The sequence below is a fragment of the Mastacembelus armatus genome, chromosome 11, assembly GCF_900324485.2.
Source record: "Mastacembelus armatus chromosome 11, fMasArm1.2, whole genome shotgun sequence".
Lineage (NCBI taxonomy): Eukaryota > Metazoa > Chordata > Actinopteri > Synbranchiformes > Mastacembelidae > Mastacembelus > Mastacembelus armatus.
The window spans coordinates 1,496,007-1,516,071 of NC_046643.1; the positions used below are offsets into that span (position 1 = coordinate 1,496,007).

At 40.5% G+C, this 20,065-nt stretch overlaps 1 pseudogene; it reads left to right on the forward strand.

Moving 5' to 3' along the window:
- Window positions 1-1,368: 1,368 nt before the first annotated feature.
- Window positions 1,369-12,633, forward strand: LOC113126240 (putative ferric-chelate reductase 1; annotated as a pseudogene).
- Window positions 12,634-20,065: the final 7,432 nt, after the last annotated feature.

Here is a 20,065-nt window from a genome sequence, read left to right on the forward strand (position 1 = left end):
TAGTTCATCCCATGTGTCCTTTGGGGTCTGACAGCTTGTTATCAGGTACAACTGGGGCATTCTTACATTCAGCACTAACACAGAAAATGCCTTTTCTCTCCATCTTTCAAATTCCGCCCATGCTATGTTATCCATCTCCATTACCATGTTGAAATGCAGACTTATATAAACTTTTATTCAGCCCAATCCAAAACTTCAAGCGACGCTTGACAAATGACAATGGAGCATGGACAATTCTGTGGTGAAATCAGTTTGAATTAGGATATTCAAAAGACTTTTGACACAAAAGAAGAATGGGCAATCAACCAGTGAAGATGACAATAGGACCTCACCTCTTCCCCACATATAATTAGAGACCATCTATAAATGACTAAATGACATGTTACAGTAATTCTTCACTGGCATGCATGAAGATTCATACAAAAAAAAATCACCCATTTAAATAGTTTTCATAGCTAAACAGTAATCAGAAAGTTTATCAGTCTAGAAACTCCATTTCAATTTCTTTACCCACTTATTCTTTAACCAGAGTCATGGTAATCTGCTGGAACCTATCCCAGCTCTCTTTGGAAGGCAGGGGTACACCCTGGATAGGTCACCAGTCCATCACAGGGCCACATATAGACATATAGACACACAAGGACAAACAACCACACACTCACTCCTATGGGCAATTTAAAGTCACCAATCAACCTAACATGCATGTTTTTGGACTGTGGGAGGAAACCGGAGTAAACTCACGCAAACATGGGGAGAACATGCAAACTCCACACAGAAGCGCTGGGTTGTGAACCCACAACCTTCTTGCTGTGAGGCAACAGTGCTAACCACTCATCCACCATGCTAGAAGCTCATTTCTTATTATTTTTTAGAATTATTATAATTTTTCACAAACATTTCTAAGTCATATGATATTATTATCATATTACTGTCATGGTTACTATCATGTATAATTACAGTGGGTGCTTTTCTTATATACAGTGTCATGCAATCCAGCATACAGGTGTTGAAAATGTGCAGTATTGCATTGGAACATGAATGGTTTTGATCCCACATCTACATGGTTGAAAAATCATGTTCATAGATTACTTCTTTTAAATGTAGTACACAAGTTGATGAATTGTTTAGGTGACCATATAACCAGAAAATTGTTATTTAAATACACAACAGTAATGATAATAAAGATCACCACATGGAGAGCTAATCTGGTTTTATTGTGTACCAAAAATTAATCAGCAAAACTGTCACAAAAATCAGTCAGTTTGTCAAAACACAGGACACACTTTCCCACTGAACTGAATGAAATAGTGTGTCCTAAATTGGAAATGGTAGAGTATATGTCCTATAATATCTAAAGTTGTCATTAGTATGGCTTTCCTGGCTGAAAATGCTGAATTGGCATGTTTTTTTCCAGTTACCGTCAAGGCTCTGAGCACTACACCCTTCACTGGCTTTCTATTAGAGGCTAGAGAAGTTGGGGGACAGTCTCCTGTAGGCTCCTCTGTCCTATCAATGGACCCCAAAGCTCCTCACTTGCAGCCAGAAAGCTGTGAGTTTACTCCCATGCAGCAGTTTGTAATGTGAATAACGTGGAAGCCTACAGCAGGCAACACAGTATGCATGTATCACTTGTATCACATATGTAGACATAGAAGAAAAAAAGATTTGAAAATGTGTCAAAGTGTCAATAATAAATAACAACAGAAAAAGGATTTCCTTCAGATAGAAGATATGATGACCTCCTCTTCTATTTGTGTTTGTGTCCATATGTGCATCCAGAACTCAGCTGTATCTCACAGAGAAGTCTCTCCTAAGACCTCTGTTCAGGTGACATGGAGACCAGATGCACCAAGAAATGGGAAATCCATTCAGTTTCAGTAAGATTAACTTAAATAATTTTGTTGTTTTGCTATTCTGTTCTTTTCTGTGCCATTCCCAGCAAAGACCGCAAAGTTAGTCATTGCTTATTTTTTCCATTACATCACTGAATTATACCCATGTGAATACATGAAAACTGGTTTTGGTTTATGCACAGTGCATCCTTTAATTACAAGACAATATGGGTTGATGTTCTGTACTAGCCTTCACTGGTAGATCTACAAGTGCCTCCACTACGCCAAGAACAACCACAGTCTCTAAATCTGTAAGTAACCTAAAATCTAGAGAAGAATGTACTGATTCAATCCTCAGACCAGCAGGATTAAACCTGGGTAGGCCACCACTGACCCTGGAGCAAGACTAACTGTTGCACTGGGAAGCTTTCAGGAGTAAATTCTGTGTAACTGTGTTAAATAATTATGATATAAAAGACTAATGACTAGCCTAATTAAACTCTGGACAAATAAAGAGAAAATAAAAAGAAAGAAAGGAAGGACTAATGGTGTTTAGAATATGGAGCTAAATGAAAGATTACATGCATGACTACTCTTGTCAAGTATGGTGACCCATACTCAAAATTCCCTTCTGCATTTAACCCACCCAAAGTACAAACACCCAGAGCAGTTGGGGGTTCAGTGCCTTACTCAGGGGTCTCACCTCAGTCACAGTATTGAAGGTGGAGAGGGCACTGGCTATTCACTCCACCCCCCTCTCTCAGACTCTCCCAGATAATTGGTAAAATAGAGCTGGTTATCCACTGGCTGTCTGAATCCTGGGCTGTCCTATTAAGCTATGAAACTGTAGTCATCCTACAAAGGTTTGAGGTTGGGCCAGGTGTCACAAATGTCTGTTGATTGTTGATCATAAAGAGGTGGAGTTGCTAATTTGGAATAACATTGTTAAAACCATAAATGCTTTATATAATATGAGCTCAAACAGCAATACCTGTGGGTAAATTTGTTTATGGTAACAGCAAAGAGTGACTTTTTACTATAAATGTAAACATTGTGATCATATAACTAGAACAGAAGAGGAGGCTATAGAAACTCTAGAAAATTATTTTTCTCTGTTGTCTGATTATGAACAAACCATTTTGAATATGTAATACACATAAAATGTTAAATGTGCAAACAGTTTCTGCTGCAAGAGCAGAGGGGAGAGAACAGAGAAAGTTAGTTAATGCCTGATTCTGTCAGTCTGACTGGTATTTTCAATTGTCCTCAGGGGAATATTTAGCAGTGGGTGGATTCTTTGTCAAGTGTAAGCGATGTGTGTGAAGCAACACAGAGGACCCAAGTGCAGATGCTAGTTCGAGTCTTTCTTTATTATCGAAGAGAAGGGGGAGAGACGAGGAGCACCCGGCTGAGAAGGTTACACTGGGTGGCTGGCGGAAGATCGTGCTGCCGGCGTGCAGGACAGGTAGGTGCGCTGGAGCGCTGGCCGGGGCGACGGGGTCCACAGACAACGAGGAGGAAACTGGCAGCCTGGAAAACAGAGCGGGGTTGTCAGAACAGTAGTCAAATTTAAGAGAGCCGTGATCGGTGCGTTACTACCAGGGCAGGTAGACGGACGAACTGGCGACGCGATCACGGAGGACCAGAGCCTTTATTGGTGGCGTGCGGAATAATTGGTTGGCGTGCCGTCCTGCCTCACGCACCTGTGCCTTGTTAACCTAAAGGGGAGAGAGAGAGAGAGAGAGAGAGAGAGACTGGACCTGCCGCCTCATGACATTCTTCTTACAAAAAATAGCAGAGGCTTTGATTTTTATTATCAACTGTCATTACAGTCTCATGTTATTCTAAACTACAGCCATTCAGTAAGAATGTAAACGCATTAACAGTGTCAGGAGTCTTGTTCACACAAAAAATTAATATGCAGCTATAATCATAATGCACATTTTGGACACACTTTCTTATGTGTCCAAACTTTTGACTAGTTGTTTGTTAGAGGCTCTGTCCAGAGTGACATATTTTGCTCTTTATTATTTGTTACGTTACTGTAAACTCTTTTGTCTATGTTATCCAGTAGGAATAATAATACAGTTTTCCTAACGATTAGACATGTCAGTGATTGGGCTGTTGACAGGTTTTGATCTGATCTTCTGAAGTTAACCTGTTCTGGAGTAGGTTAGCCAAGTATCTTCATTTATCCTCTATAAAGGGAGCCAGATTCATGATACCGGCATCATTACTTTTAGTTTCTGGTATCTTGCATCCAAACTATAATTTACCAGTGACATTTGCCATTTTAGCCTGCTATCCTGGATCGTTACTTTTGAAATAAGTTAACATTAATGTTCTTGCTCTGTCTCTTTATGTACATTTTATATAATTAATTGCCTAAGGCTAATATAATAATATTACATAATATCACCAGAAAACAACACTGACATTGGATAATTCTGCAAAAATACAGTTACATTCAGCTGGCATTTGTTTAAGTATAATGCCAAAATTTTAATGACTTCTTACAACAATATTTGTGTATGGAAATGCAAATTCATGAATGGTTAAAGTTATCAAGAGACTGCAGTTATTTTTCAAAAAGAAAAAACTAACTTGAATTACAGGATTTTGAAACTGAGACAGTTTTGTAGTGTCCAAGGTGAATGTTCTTTGTATTGTCAGTCATGAATATTTGATATTTTCTTGCAGAATATCTCCAGTGCAGATTGTGGTGTTGGCAAGGTGTGTCTCAGGAAGCCTTCAAAGTGTGATCCTTCAGTCAGTGATAAATGTTTTTTCATGTCAGCCATGCTGTCTCCCAGTGGCACAACCGTCCGCTTCGAGATGACTGGTCCTTCAAATGGATACATCTCTTTTGGATTCTCAGATGATCGGACAATGGTAATACAAAGATCAAATCCTTAAATCTCTGAAATGTTTCATGTCTTGAAACAATACTCACCGTAATGTACTTAATACACATGTACAGTCAAGCAGCCGCAATGCAAAAAAAGAAAAAAAATTATACAGAGATTGGGGTTTGTTATTTGAAAAGAATGGGCTAATCCCTTGCAATTTTTTCTGTGAACTTTTCTTAGGGAAACAATGACTTTTATATTTGTTATAGGCAGTGATGGTGTGGTGTTTTTGCAACATGCCTTTTCAACAGGAGAAGTGACTCCACAAACAATTTTGCTGGTATGGACGTTATTCTGAATTTATATCTCAGACCATGAAATATTCACTACTCTCACTGCTGTGAATTGAATATTTAACTGTGTGGATATTTGTAACTCTCCATCAGGGGAATGTTTCCAATATAAATGCATCAGTGCAGGGCAAGGTGATAAGCTGTTCCTTCACATCCACGAACACTATTTCTATTCAGAGGACCACTGGCTTCAACAATAGATACTATCTCATGTTTGCCTATGGATCTGTCAGCAGTGGTAATATAGACACTGAGCAATGTTGAAGAATGTAGCTATTTATCTGTAATCATGAATGAAGATGTTAGAAACTACTAGAATAACTAGAATACTAGAATATCAGTCTACAATCTGATGGAGAGTTCTCCCGATTCAGTGACGTATTTATTGTGTAAAATAACATTAATGATGCCAGTCACAGTTGTCTTTTTAAGATTTATTCAACTATTTACAGTATATACTGGCAGAGAAGTATGTTCGAGTGGTGCATGACATGTATGAGAGCTGTAAGACAGTGGTGAGGTGTGCTGAACTTAAAACCTTCCTCTTTGACAAAGCATATAGTTAGGGCTGGCTTCAGGCAACCCTGAACCATCCCTTAGTTAGTTATGCTGCTATAGGCCTAGACTGCCCGAGGACCATCGGTGCACTGAGCTCCCCTACCCTAAGGAGGCAGAGCTGGCGGTAGCAGAGCTGAAGATGTTGAAGTTCTCTGGGACTGACGAGGATGGATAGGATCAGAAATGAGTACATCAGAGGGACAGCTCATGTTAGATGTTTTGGAGAAAAAGTCAGGGAAGCCAGATTGAGATGGTTTGGGCATGTTCAGAGGAGGGACAGTGAATACAAAGGATGCTGAGGTTAGAGCTGCCAGGAAGGAGGCCTAGAGGAAGACCAAAGAGGAGGTTCTTGGATGTAGTGAAGGAGGACATGAGGATAGTTGGTGTGGGTGTAGAGGATACAGAGGATAGGGTTAAACTGAGGCAGATGATTCGCTGTGGCGACCCCTGAGCAGCCGAAAGGAAAAGAAGAAGAAGACTGTACATGCTATTTACCCAGGGGGAAATGGAGGGGGAATTGATCTGAGAAACTAGCTGAATTAACAAAACATTATAACAGTCTAACAATAGGTTGTTTGCAGTGGTGGAAAAGAAATCTTTAAATGAATTTATGTTCTGTGTTTCAGTCTGAGGTCTAAACACAATTTTGGAGGAAACTCTAAGTAACTATGGAGACCAACTGATCAGTGTGTGAGACAACCAGCACAGCCACAGGTTGCTTGCTTGTTCTCGGGTTTACTGAGGCTTGGTCCGGTCGTCTGTGAGCTGGTCAGACTGCAGGGTGCTGGCAGGAGTAGGAGAGAGTAGACATTCCGGGGAGTCTTGGGCTTTGGGCCTGGGTCCGTTCGTTGCCTTTTGTCGCTCTATGTCTGGTCGCTACAGGTCGTCTCAGGGAGTTGGTTGATGTGAGATGGTCAGCTGGAGGACAGCCACACACAGAGAGAATGTCTTTGTTTCTCCTCTGCTGGGCAGTAGAACAATGTCTACCTCATCATCTCCTCAGGGAGAGAGAGGGTCTCTGGAGAGTCTGGAAATCTCTTAACTTTCTTTGAATCTGTCTGAAACTTTATCCATTTGTGTTCTCTTCAAGGTGTTCAGTTCGCCAGAGTTCGGTTGGCACCACTTCTATATCACACTGTAGTTTAGACTGCTTCTCTCCCATAGATCTCTCTGAATTTACATCAAAATCATCAACATGTCTCTTAGACCCCATCCCAACTAGACTGCTTAAAGACACCCTGCCATTAATTAACTCATCTTTGTTAGACTTGTTAGACTAAATTTATCTCTCTTATCTCTATCAGGCTATGTACCACAGGCCTTTAAGACTGCAGTAATCAAACCCTTACTCAAAAAGCCTAGTCTTGATTGAAGAGTCTTGGCTAACTATAGACCAATATCCAACCTACCATTTATTTCTAAAATCCTAGAAAAAGCTGTTGCTAAGCAGCTATCAGACCACTTACACACAAACGAAGTATTTGAAGATTTTCACTCAGGATTTATAGCACATCATAGTACAGAAACAGCACTGTGTAAAGTCACCAACGATCTTCTCTTAACCTCAGATAATGGACTTGTTTCTATACTTGTCCTCCTAGACCTTAGTCACATTTGACACTATTGACCGCAACATCTTATTACAGAGCCTGGAGCATGTGACTGGTATCAGAAGAACAGCGTTAAAATGGTTCCAATCCTACTTATCGGACAGATTCCAGTTTGTTCATGTCCATGATGAACCTTCCACACGAACAAAAGTTAGTTATGGAGTTCCACAAGGCTCTGTGCTAGGACCAATTCTGTTCACCCTGTACATGCTTCCTTTAGGCTATGTCATTAGGAAACACTCTATTAATTACCACTGCTATGCAGATGACACTCAGTTATATCTATCTATTAAACCTGTTAACACAAACCAGTTAGCAACATTGCCAAAATTAGGAACATCCTTTCTTAAAATGAAGCAGAAAAACTAGTCCATGCATTTCTTACCTCAAGGCTAGATTATTGTAACTCATCTGGATGTCCCAGTATCTCCATAAAAAGCCTCCAGTTAATGCAGAATGCCGCAGCCAGAGTCCTGACAGGAACTAGCAAGAGAGATCATATTTCTCCTTTATTGGCTTCTATTCATTGGCTCCATGTAAAATATAGAATATAATTTAAAATCCTTCTTCTCACATACAAATCCCTTCATAATCAAGCTCCTTCATACCTTAAAGACCTCATAGTACCATATTATCCCAATAGACCACTTCGCTCTCAGAGTGCAGGTCTACGTGTGGTTCCCAGAGTTTCCAAAAGCAGACTGGGAGGCAGAGCCTTTAGTTATCAAGCTCCTCTCCTGTGGAACCAGCTCCCAGCCTGGGTTCAGGAGGCAGACACTCTCTGTACTTTTAAGGCTAGACTTAAAACCTTCCTCTTTGACACAAAGCGTATAGTTAGGGCTGGCTTCAGGTAACCCTGAACCATCCCTTAGTTATGCTGCTATAGGCCTAGACTGTCCGAGGACCATCGGTGCACTGAGCTCCCCTACCCTAACCTCCCCCACCTTCCCTTCCCTTCCTTTCCTGTCTCTTCCTCTCCTCCCACCTCACATGTATATTCCACCACTGAATGTCACTAACCTTGTGCTCTCTCTCTCCCCTAGTTTGTGCTCTCTCCCTCTCTCTCTCTCTATCTGTACCTTCTGCAGGTGTCCCTGGTCCTGGAGCTGTATATAGCTGATGTGCAGTTACCAGCCCCACCAACCTGCAGTGTCTATTTGTTGTTTATTGTTGCTGTTCTTTTCTCTCTCCTCTATCCACTCACCCCAACTGGTCGAGGCAGATGGCCGCCCAAACTGAGCCTGGTTCTGCTGGAGGTTTTTTCTTCCATTAAAGGGAGTTTTTCCTCTCCACTGTCGCCAAGTGCTTGCTCATAAGGGAATTGTTGGGTTTTTAGTTTTAGTTTTTGTAAAGTGCCTTGAGATGATTTGTATTTGGTTTGGCGCTATACAAATAAAATTGAATTGAATTGAATTGAATTGAATTGAATTGAATTGAATTTGAATTTCTTACTGAAGCGGAGTGATTCGAAAGGCTGTGTTGGAGCTTGTATCAAAACACCAGTGTCACGTGACTGATGACGTTCGAATCTTCAAAATACTCTCACTCTCACTCTCCAAATCCTGAAGCAGAATGATGCATCTTATATAGCTGGTATGGCACCAAACCACTCAAATCTGTCAAACCTGTCAAGCTGTCATTGCCTCAGAATGCATTGAAACGCCATGAGCCAATGACACACACTGAAAGACTATGAGCCAATGAAAAACTTTGAAACATTTTGAAGCAATGAAGCGCGAAGCGAAACAGCGATGCTTCGGACGTCATCAGTCATGTGACACTGGTGTTTTGATACAAGCTCCGACACAGCGTTTCGAATCACTCCTCTTCAGGAAGAATGACACAAGCTCCGAGGCCTCGGTATCATTTGCCCATCACTACTGATTAGTAATGTCAACTGCATTTTATTTGTGAGACCACATTTGAAAACCTGATAGTGATTCTGTACTTCCTGCTGGTTGGATTTGGAAGCTCATAAGAAGAGCTGTGATTGTTTCGGAATTTTGGCCCAAGAAGACAGCGAAGAGGTTTATAGACTGCGAAGCTGATTAGGCTCATGACGCTGTGCCAAGAACAGCTTAGTTGTTTTCTGTTTTAGTTTTCGGATTCACTAGAACTTCTCTGCTTTGGATTTTTCTGTTAGCCTACTAAAGTTTTCTCAGTTGGAGTTTTTAGTTATAGTAACCATCGGGATTTTCTGAGTCTCCCATTACTAGAATTCCTGGGTCCTCCGACCAAGGATAAATCTGAACCGTCAGATGTTGCTCTGCGGGAAATCATTCGGACCCAGACTTCCATCGCTCTAGGCACACCAAATAACAATCCACGGTTCTCAGCCACACTCCGACTCAGTTTCCACATCCAGCTTCTCTATACATCCAATAATAAACGTACAAAAAACTGCATTTGGTGTTGGCGTCTTTTCTTTGGTCCTGAATTATCCCAATATTTGACAATATATGGAGTAGAGTCATGCATAGTCAAACTTAACAGCTCAGTTGTGCCACATTTAACATAAAACAAAATTAAAGGAATTTGAGCTTTCACTGTACAATTGACTTTGCAGTGCTATGTTTGTGAGCCCAAAATGTGTCCAGTGATAAATGGGCTAAAGTAAGATGGAGATAGAGAAACTAAGATCTGTTTTTTTTTTTTTTTCTTTGAACATCAGTCTGGTTTAGCCTCACTGTGGAATGTTACAATCTTTAATAATTTAACATAGATGGTAACATATAAGTCTTTATGTATGCACTCTCTCTACTGCTAGCTTTGACCATAACCCTGCTCACTTCTCCTGCAGTGTCAGATGACAGACTGCATGGCTGCTTTTAGTCACAGCATCTATGTGAGAGGGGAAAATAGTGCCTTGCCATGAGTCCATGTAGGAATACATACCAACTTAAGAAATATAATAAAATTTAAACTGTAGTGTGATTAAGCTAAAATAACCTTTAAATGTGCTGTATTTTGTACTTTGAATTGCATTTGGATTTAAAGAGTGCTATATAAAGCTACCTTGCCTTTCCTTAATTACAGAAAAACAAAATTATCAAAAAAACTGTAGTCCCTCATAGACACTTCACCTGTCAAAGGCTGACGTACTGTAATTGTGATGCCCTTTAGAGTAAAATATCAACCCCTATATTGTCTTCCCAAATATCAGCAGAGTGGATGTCATGTTGCCTACAAGTCCTATTGATAAACCTGATCTATTTTTTTTTCAAGCTAGAATTTATGGGTTTGAATATTTTGACAAAGGTTTATAAATAAACAGTAATATAATTAGGAGATTTATTGGTAGTGTTAGATATTTGTTAGCAAAATTTGTTGGGTAAAATGAAAAATAGTCCTGTGTTATTTCATATGTGAAAAAAATATCTGGGTCAAGATGTGAATCTCTGTGTGGTTAATAGGAGGTTTTTGATTATTCATATTTCATACCAGAAAGGGTTTTTTTCTTTATATGAAGCCTTTTACGCCAATAAGCATATTTTTATTAATCTTTAGGGAATTTTGGTTTGGGATATTTCTAAGACCTAAGAAAGGGACTGATGCACAATGTAAAAGAGGATCTTCAGATCTAGAAATTTATTAATATTCACTCAATTCAGTAATTTACATTACTGCAGAAAAATGTATTGTTTGAAGGTGCTTATAACAGGAACATCTGTTTACTAATTTACTTATTTAACTCACACTTTACATTCGTGAAATAAAATGCCAAAAGAAAAAAAGGCTCTATTTTTTGGCTTGCATGTCTATGCATTTATTAACCCCTGGGTTAACCCCTGCTCTTTGCCATTTTAGGCTTCATTTTAATCAAACTTGGACATATTTACATACATTATATAAATATTGACCCTACACTTCAGTCTAACTGGGCTACTGTCAATCTGAAGTGACGCTAATAAAAGTATATGTCCTTTTACTTTTATCTGAAGTTGTTAATTGCAGTGCAGAATTTAGCCACTTGGTGGGAGCATTTATCAACATAATCCACTTACACCTCTGCCCATGTTCACTCTTATTAAATGTGGTGACATTCATAAAACAGTCATCAATCCTTAAACTAAATAACTTGAGTGTGATATAGTCTTTTCAAGTAAAATAGAAATTTAAGACTATATGTTGTACGATAAGTTCTAGCAGCAGAACCTTGCTCAACAAGGAAACTGGAAACTTGCTCAACTGAAAACGGAGGCGCTCTCACTAAGATTGTATTGCTTTGATTTAGATTTACAGATAGAAAATGGACTACATGTTGACAAGTTCTCATACCATCCAAAACCCATAAACATAAGACTTAAGTGACCATAAATTTGGGTGTACACAAAGTCCAATTTAAATTAAACATTAATACACTGAACTATGGATACTCTATAAATGTGTGAAATAACTACTTTTCTTTCAGCGATCAGTGCTCACCTACCTTGGAAGGCATTCTCCCTTCCTTCTTCTCTTCTCCTCTACCAGAGCGCTTCTATCACTTTGAAGGGGGTCTCGAGGTCCCCCTCCAGGAATATCTGGCAGGAAGTTGATCTCAGATCATTTTGTATTTTGGTACATCTACTGATGTATTTTGATTGACTGTAAGCGAGTAGTAATATACTGGTCCCTTTTGCTGATAAGATCTATAATTTGATATGAAGTTAATAATTAAGGGCCCCTCCCATAATAAAGGGTGTTTCCCTATTAAAATATAGCCTACGCCCAATAAAAAGGCGTTACCCCCTAATTAAAGTTGCCTCCCATAATAATATTAAATAATAATACAGGGTGTAGTTTAAAATGAGTATATTTAATACCCTATTAAATATAGCCTACGCCCAATAAAGGGTATCAATCTAATAAATGATGCTCCCTTAATAATAAATAAATAAAAGTTGCCTCCCATAATAATAAATAATAATAATACAGGGTGTAGTTTAAAATGAGTATATTTAATACCCTATTAAATATAGCCTACGCCCAATAAAGGGTATCAACCCTAATAATAAATAAATAAAAGTAGCCTCCCATGATAATAATGGGTGTAGTTTTCATTTTAAAATAAAAAATATGAGGGAGGGCTGAAGGCTGTTACCTATAACGATGCAGTAATGCTAGTGTTTTTTAAAGATAAGTAAAAGTTCGTTTTGCTGTTGGGTGTGTGTGACGTATAGGGCGAAAGGGGGGTGACCTGGGTCAGTACATAAGGGATATTGATGCTCTGGTCATAGTGTGAATCTCACTAGACGTGTCAACATCGACGATGGATGTGACAAGAGATACCTACAGCTACGATACGCCGAGGTCCGGTGATAGTGACTCCAGTAGCCCCATCATCAGCAGCCGCAGCAGCAGCAGCAGCAGCAGCAGTGGCGTGGGTAGCGGTTCGGGGGGTTATGGTTCCAGCTCAGGAGACAGCAGTGCCAGCGAGTTCACATTGTAATGCCGCGGTGCGGGTCGTGGAGGGAAGTTAGGTATGTCTTATGAGGGCCAGACGCCTCCAGCTCCGGCTGCATACAACGTTGAACATAGACGTGTGGTGGGGGAGCTAGCGCCCCCGTGTGAGCGTCTATACGAAGGGGGTGGGGGGTACAACTATAAGGTAAAATATAGTGGGGGGGTGGTGCAGATGTGGGCGATAGAGGTTGCAAGTGAGGAGGAATGGGGTCTCGGGCGTTCTCACAAGATGGGTGTGAGAGACTGGTGGCTGTTCCGTGATGTGGTGTGCAGGGACCTGAATTGTAAAGTGCCGGATGATCGTGTCTATGTGATGCAATGGCCGAGCATTGACATGCAGGGGGTGTTTAGGGAGATTGACGATGCGATCATGCAGGACAATGTCGGTAGGGAATTTGAAGGTGTTAGAAGGCGTTTATCTTTTAATGATTCTGAAACTGGTGACAACAACATGGCTCCGAATCAAGCAGCAGCGGAACAGACGCTGTAATGCTCTACGGTATGTGACAATGTGTTTGTTTGCTTGTATGCATGCATGTATGTACGTATCTGGTATTTTTTTTTTTTTCAATCACCATTCTATGACTTGACAGAGTGTATTTTTGTCAAAAAAACCAGAAATCGACGGACCGCTGACAGCATCAGAACGACTACAACTGTACAAAGCCACCTATGGTCAACCCGGAAATACTGATGAAGACATGCCCACTCACCCCGGAAACACAACACCAGAAAAAATGGCCGATGAACCCGGAAACCCAGACGATGCCTTTGTGGAGCTGCTCCAAACTGCCATTCAACATCTGGCATCTCAAGCTCTTGGGCTGTGCTGGGAAGACCGTGAAGAATGGTGCTGCGCGTGCGAGATAGATGCCCCGTCTCAGGATGGCCACGACTGTTTGTGGGAATTCAACGCGGGGTTCCTGGCGAGACGCTTCGGCCTACTGCTGAGGAGATTGTGGACGGAGCGCTTTATACCTGCTCTTTCTGCATTCCTCAAGTCTGGTGGCATCGAGGCTGACGATGCTAGAATTCGAGGAGCAGCTGAAGTCATCTTGCACACCTTAAAATCTGAGAAAAACCGTAGCGCCATAGAGCCAATATGGATGGTCGACAAAACTAACCAACAGAAAAAGCTGGCTGTACTTGTCGATACATGGAGGCCCGGTCATGAGTGAGTGAGTGAGTGATAATACAGCATTCTTTGTCTGTTTTTTAAAAAAAAACACCATTATGACCATCATCATGATTAATTCATTCTGTATCAATGATTGACCCACTTCAACAAGCTGCATGTTTTCATCATTATTAAATCATTCTGTATCAAGAGTTTTATAAACTTCAACAACAAGCTGCATGTTTTCATCCTATATCAAGAATTTTATAAACTTCATCAAACCTGTATGTTTTTTCATCATTATCATCAAATCATTCTGTATCAAGAATTTTATAAACTTCATCAAACCTGTATGTTTTTTTTCATCATCATCATCATTAAATCATTCTGTATTAAAACTTCAACAAGTTGTATGTTTTCATTCTATATCAAGAATTTTTTAAACTTCAACAAGCTGAATGTTTTCGTCATTAAATCATTCTGAGTTTTTCCATATTCATATCATTGCACGACAGTATACCTAGTGTTTATATGAATAAAAATCAAGTACTGAGAAGAAAAGCATTATTGTTTTATCGACACCCACCATGGAACGATTGATGGATAAAATATATTATGATCCGGCCAATCCTGGAAGCTTAGCCGGTATTAACAAGCTTCGTGAAGCCGTAAAGGAGCAAACAGGAGTAAGTCCTGCATTATCTGATGTTAAAAAATTTCTAATTTCCCAAGACGCGTATACTCTACATGCCCCTGCATTTAAGAATTTTAGCAGAAGAAGAGTGTTGGTCCCCGGTATTGATAAACAGTTTCAAGCAGACATCGTCGACATGAGCGAATACTCATCTGCAAATGATGACATTAGATATCTTTTGACATGTATCGATGTGTTTTCCAAGTATGCATGGGTCAGATGCCTTAAGACAAAATCGGGCCTTGCTGTCACCAAGGCATTCAGGGACATATTATCTGAAGGACGTGTACCTGTAAAGCTACAAACGGACTACGGGGGAGAATTTTATAATAAACACTTTAAGACGCTGATGAAAGAATATAACATTAAACATTTCTCTACCATGAATGAGACTAAAGCCAGTGTGGTCGAACGTTTTAACCGCACGCTGAAGAGCAAAATGTGGCGTTATTTGACAGCTGTCAATTCACAGAGATACATTGACTGTATTGATGATATGGTCCTAGCATATAATAATTCATATCACAGATCAATAAAAAGAACACCCGCTAGTGTGGATAAAAACAATGAGAGGCTGGTGCGTAAAACGCTGTACCAGCCACAGGTTGAAACAACCCGTGCTAGATTCAACGTGGGCGACACAGTTAGAATTTCAAAGCACAGAGGATTGTTTAGTAAAGGCTATAAGCAAACTTTCACGGATGAATATTTCACCATCACAGAGCGACTGTCCACGGTGCCTACTGTATACAAATTGTGTGACCTGGCTGGGGAGGTTGTGAGAGGATCATTTTATCATAAAGAGTTGCAGCCTGTAATCATAAATAAAAACAAACCCTATAAAATAGAGAAAATATTGGCCAAACGTGGAAAAAAAATGCTGGTTAAATGGGCGGGCTGGCCTGAAAAATTTAATACATGGGTAGCTGCAAAAGACGTCGTGGATATATAATGTAGTGAGAAAAGAGGGATTCAAAAAGCAGGGAGAAAGAGTTAAACTCTCAAAAGAGACATAACTAACTAAGGGTGAAGACGAGAGAGAGAGAGAGAATGAATAAGAGAAAGGTTTTTATATAACGCTCCCCAGCAACGCATCGTCCCACATCTATCCAAACAATAAAATATGGAACTATAGAACAAAACTGGCCAAGACCATATATTTAGATGGACCTTACGAGGTAGGGATCAGCGAGGTGCAATATCCGGCTACATGGCTCCGCTTTCTCCAAGACGATGCAGAAGTATGGATAAAAGAGAGACAGAGTACCGAACATGTTAAAATATCAATACCTATGGCTCACTATGAGACCATAGATGCACTCGTCCATGAATTCAATACTGCATGTAGGACACAATTATCGCATGCGGTGGGCCTAAAAATGTGGTATAATAACCATACCGACAGAATTTCCATAACAGGCACAGCGGGGACTGCTGTGAGATTTAAAGGACGCCTCGCTGAAATACTAGGATTTGAGGCGGACAAACAAGTGACTATTCCTAATAATAATAAGTCATTTATAGCCCCATACGCAGCAGACATACATGCAGGACTATATAATATTTTCATATATTCAGACATCATAGATTATCAGTTGGTTGGGGATTCATATGTGCCCTTACTCAGATGCGTCAACATATCAGGGGATAGCAATGCCAAAATACGCACATTGTCTTTTGACAAGCCACACTACGTACAGCTGACAAACCCAGTGTTAGACACTATACAGATAACATTAAAGGACGACCAAAACGAATATATCTCATTTCTCTACGGGAAGGCAGTAGTAAAACTTCACTTCAGACCTGTAGGGTTGTGAAATAGACAGAAAAGATGGCGATGCGCGTGCCTTACAACTCTGACAATAGTGAGAGACTTCTCAGATATTACAACGCACAAGAAGGTGGCGATTTACCAGGGTTTATAGGCTCACGAATGCAATATGGAAACGGCCTGGGAGGCCTGTTTCGTAGCCTTTTCAGGATGGCTGTCCCGTTATTTAAAAGCGGTTTCGCGATTGCAAGACCACACCTTAAAACGGCTGCAGCAAATATTGCGGGAGAGGTGGTGTCAAAGGTCAGCCGCAGAATTATGAACGGGCCGCAGCAGCAGCAACAGCAGGAGGGGGGCGGGGTGAGTGTCTACACAAGCAGGGGGATTAAGAGACCACCAGGGGTTCTCGCTGTGAAATACAGAGCTAAGAAGAAGAAGAAGAATGAGGTTAAAAAGTCCGGTAGACGCTGTACCACCGTCAGAAAGAAAACAAGCGGACAGAAGCACAGAGCTACGCATCAAGACATATTTTAAAACATGTCACTCATCCACAAACAATCAGCCGAGTGTGTAAAATCAGAACTCGACCTCTTCACAGTTCCATGCACACAGACATCCATTGAGAGATCCAGCTATGTTGAAATACCGCCGGTATCAGCCCTCACCGATTCAGGGCCGCTGGAATTTTTCATAAGCGCAAGTGGAGAAGACTATTTGGATTTGAACGACACCCATTTGTATCTGCGTATAAAGATCACAAATCCAGACGGAACCAATATTGCAAACGGCGCGGATGTGGGGCTGGTTAATTACCCAGGCTGTACGTTATTCTCCCAGGTTGATGTAATGCTCGGTGATAGGTTAATTACCCAAGCGTCTAATACTTATCCCTACAGAGGAATTATAGAATGTTTAATTAATTATGGCCCGGATAGCCTGGCCACACAGTTTGGTACTGCACTATTTGCTATGGACACGCCCACATGAACGCCGTGGCCCTGGATGGGAACAATACAGGACTGAACACTAGGGGCGCATATACAGAAAACAGCAGGATTGTGGAATTAATAGCTCCCATACACGCTGATCTGTTCTTTCAGGAGAAATTGTTGCTTAACGGTATCGACATCTCTATGAAATTTATACGTTCAAAAGATGAATTCTGTCTAATGGCAGCGCCTAATACCCAATATGCCGTGAAAATCCTGACAGCCAGCCTTTTTGTGAAGAAAGTCTCAATCTCTCCAGCTCTAAGGCTGGCACATGGGTGTGTACTTCAACATAGTAACGTAAAATATGCTGTAGACAGAGTGACCTTGAAAACATTCTCAGTCCCTGCAGGAACAAGAGTCTGCAACCAGGAGAATCTCTACATAGGGCCGAAATTTATCGTGGTAACATTCATCGACAACGAATCGTACACAGGAAGCTATGCCAGAAATCCGTTTAATTTTGAACATTTGGATGCAGAGTTTGTCAGTCTCTATGTTGACGGACACACGTACCCAGCAAAGCCGCTGCAGCCACACTTTCCCAGAAGACAGTATGTCAGGGAATATTATCAAATGATACAAGCCACAGGCAGACATCTTAAAGACAGGCCCTTAGCCATTTCAAGAGAAGCATTTGGAAACGGTTACACTCTGTATTGTTTCAACCTTGAACCAGACGGCGGTGGTGGTAGTAATGTGTCCCTGATCAAGACCGGGAATGTGAGGATGGAAGTGAGGTTCCGAACGCCTCTCCCACGCACCGTTAACATGATCTGTTATGCAGTGTTTGATTCAGTCATCGAGATATCAAACAGCAGACAGGTGTTGGTGGACTACTATTGAGTCACAGCAGCAGCAGCAGGATATGAGCACAATTGAGTTGACTTGTGTCATCAGAAGGATAATTAGTAAAAATGTTCATTTTCTGGGTGTGTTACCATGCGATCAGCTGGCCAAACTCAAAATTTCACGACGACCTGCTGCCTTGGTTGTCAACACAGACCCATCTTACCTGCCAGGCGAGCACTGGTTGGCCGTATATTTCACAGTCGATCATCAGGCCTGGTTTTTTGACAGTTATGGCAATGCTCCAGATAAATTTCAAACATATATATCCAACTTTCTCATTAAAAATGCCCGCAGAGTGTTATACTCACACACCCAGGTACAGTCGCCCCTCTCCATAACGTGCGGGCAACACTGTGTATTTTTTCTCTGGCATGTACAAAAGAGGATTTCTTACAAAAAATTTATCGACAAATATAGCTCTGATCTTACCCGCAATGATGCCATGGTTTTACGCATTGTCAATAGAATCAGTCCTGTACAGCAACATTTTACATGTGTACAATGTGCAATTATGACACGTATAAAATATTAATAATAAAAAAGACATTTCAATATACATATTGCCATAGTGTGTTTTATTATTATTATTCATAATGCATGAAAATAATCATTGTACAAATAAATTCATCAGATCAATAAACATTCAATAATGTCATACATATAAAGTTATTTAAAAAAAAAAAAGAAAAAGTAAAAATACTTTGTATGTTTTGTTATTCATAACGCATGAAAATAATCATTGTACTGTGTGTGTGTGTGTGTGTGTGTGTTTTGTTATTCATAATGCATGAAAATAATCATTGTACAAATAAATTCATCAGATCAATAAACATTCATATACTACATTCAATAATGTCATAGATATAAAGTTATTTTTAAAAAAAAAAAATGTCACAGCAAAAAATTATTCCAATAAAAAAATTAGTATTGTGCCCAGAATGCACGGTTAGTTTTGCGTTGAGCACCCCTCCTAGATCTATGTACAAGTATGTCAGGGCTGCTTTTTTTTGCTTTACTGGAAATGATATGATGATGATGGTGGCTGTGTTTGTGGTGTGGAGGAGAAGGACTATAGTTCTTACCAGATTTAATCTCTTCAACATCTCTACGGGCCTGAGTGTTTGTTACAGCAGATAATGGTACATTTAGGCTTGCCAGTGTTTTTAAAAATTGAGTCCAACCCTGTGGCACCATGCTTGCAGACACCCGGTACGGGGCTGTAACTCTTTTAATCAAATCAAATAGATGCGTGCCCCTAATTGTCTGCTTATTGATAGTAAGCTCACCCTGGTCCGTCCATGAAACTGCATCTCCTGCCCTGGCCAGGGCTGACAAAATGTGTTCTGCATTTTTCCTCTGTCTGTGGGGGATATGATTCAATACATCCTGCACAACCAAATCTTTCACACTACCCTTGTTACCTGCATCACCAGCAGCAATTCCTGGTGGTGGTGGTGGTGATGGTGGTAGAGACAGTGTCAGTACATTCTTTTCACGCTCCCCCTGTTTCACCAGCAACAAATATCTCTGTAGAATAGCTGTATACTTTTTAGCTTTCTCGTGAACATCAGTGTCTGGTAATTGTAACACATGTGACATTTCCCGGTCGAGCTCATTCTGTGCCGTCTGTCTTATGGTCTCGTTGCTCTGCTGCTGCTGCTTTAGCATTTCCAGTTGATTGTGTGGCACCAAATACATTTTGTGTGTATGCTCCATATCTATCTTCTGTTATTAATAAGGCTGATTATAAAGGGTAAAGCGGCTCCTAGTAAGGGGAGTAGAAAACCACCAGACTGATTGATGAGCTTTCTTTTTCTAAAACTAGTCAATTTTCTATCTGCTATGCGTCTGATGACAGATTTCCGCTTTTTCAGCTGCTTATACTGCTGGTCACTGAGTGGAATATGGCCCCTCAACACGTTGAGAGCTATTTCACACAATGCTTTTATAAAATCATCGGCGCTGTTAGTTATGATGAGTCTACGCTGTTTT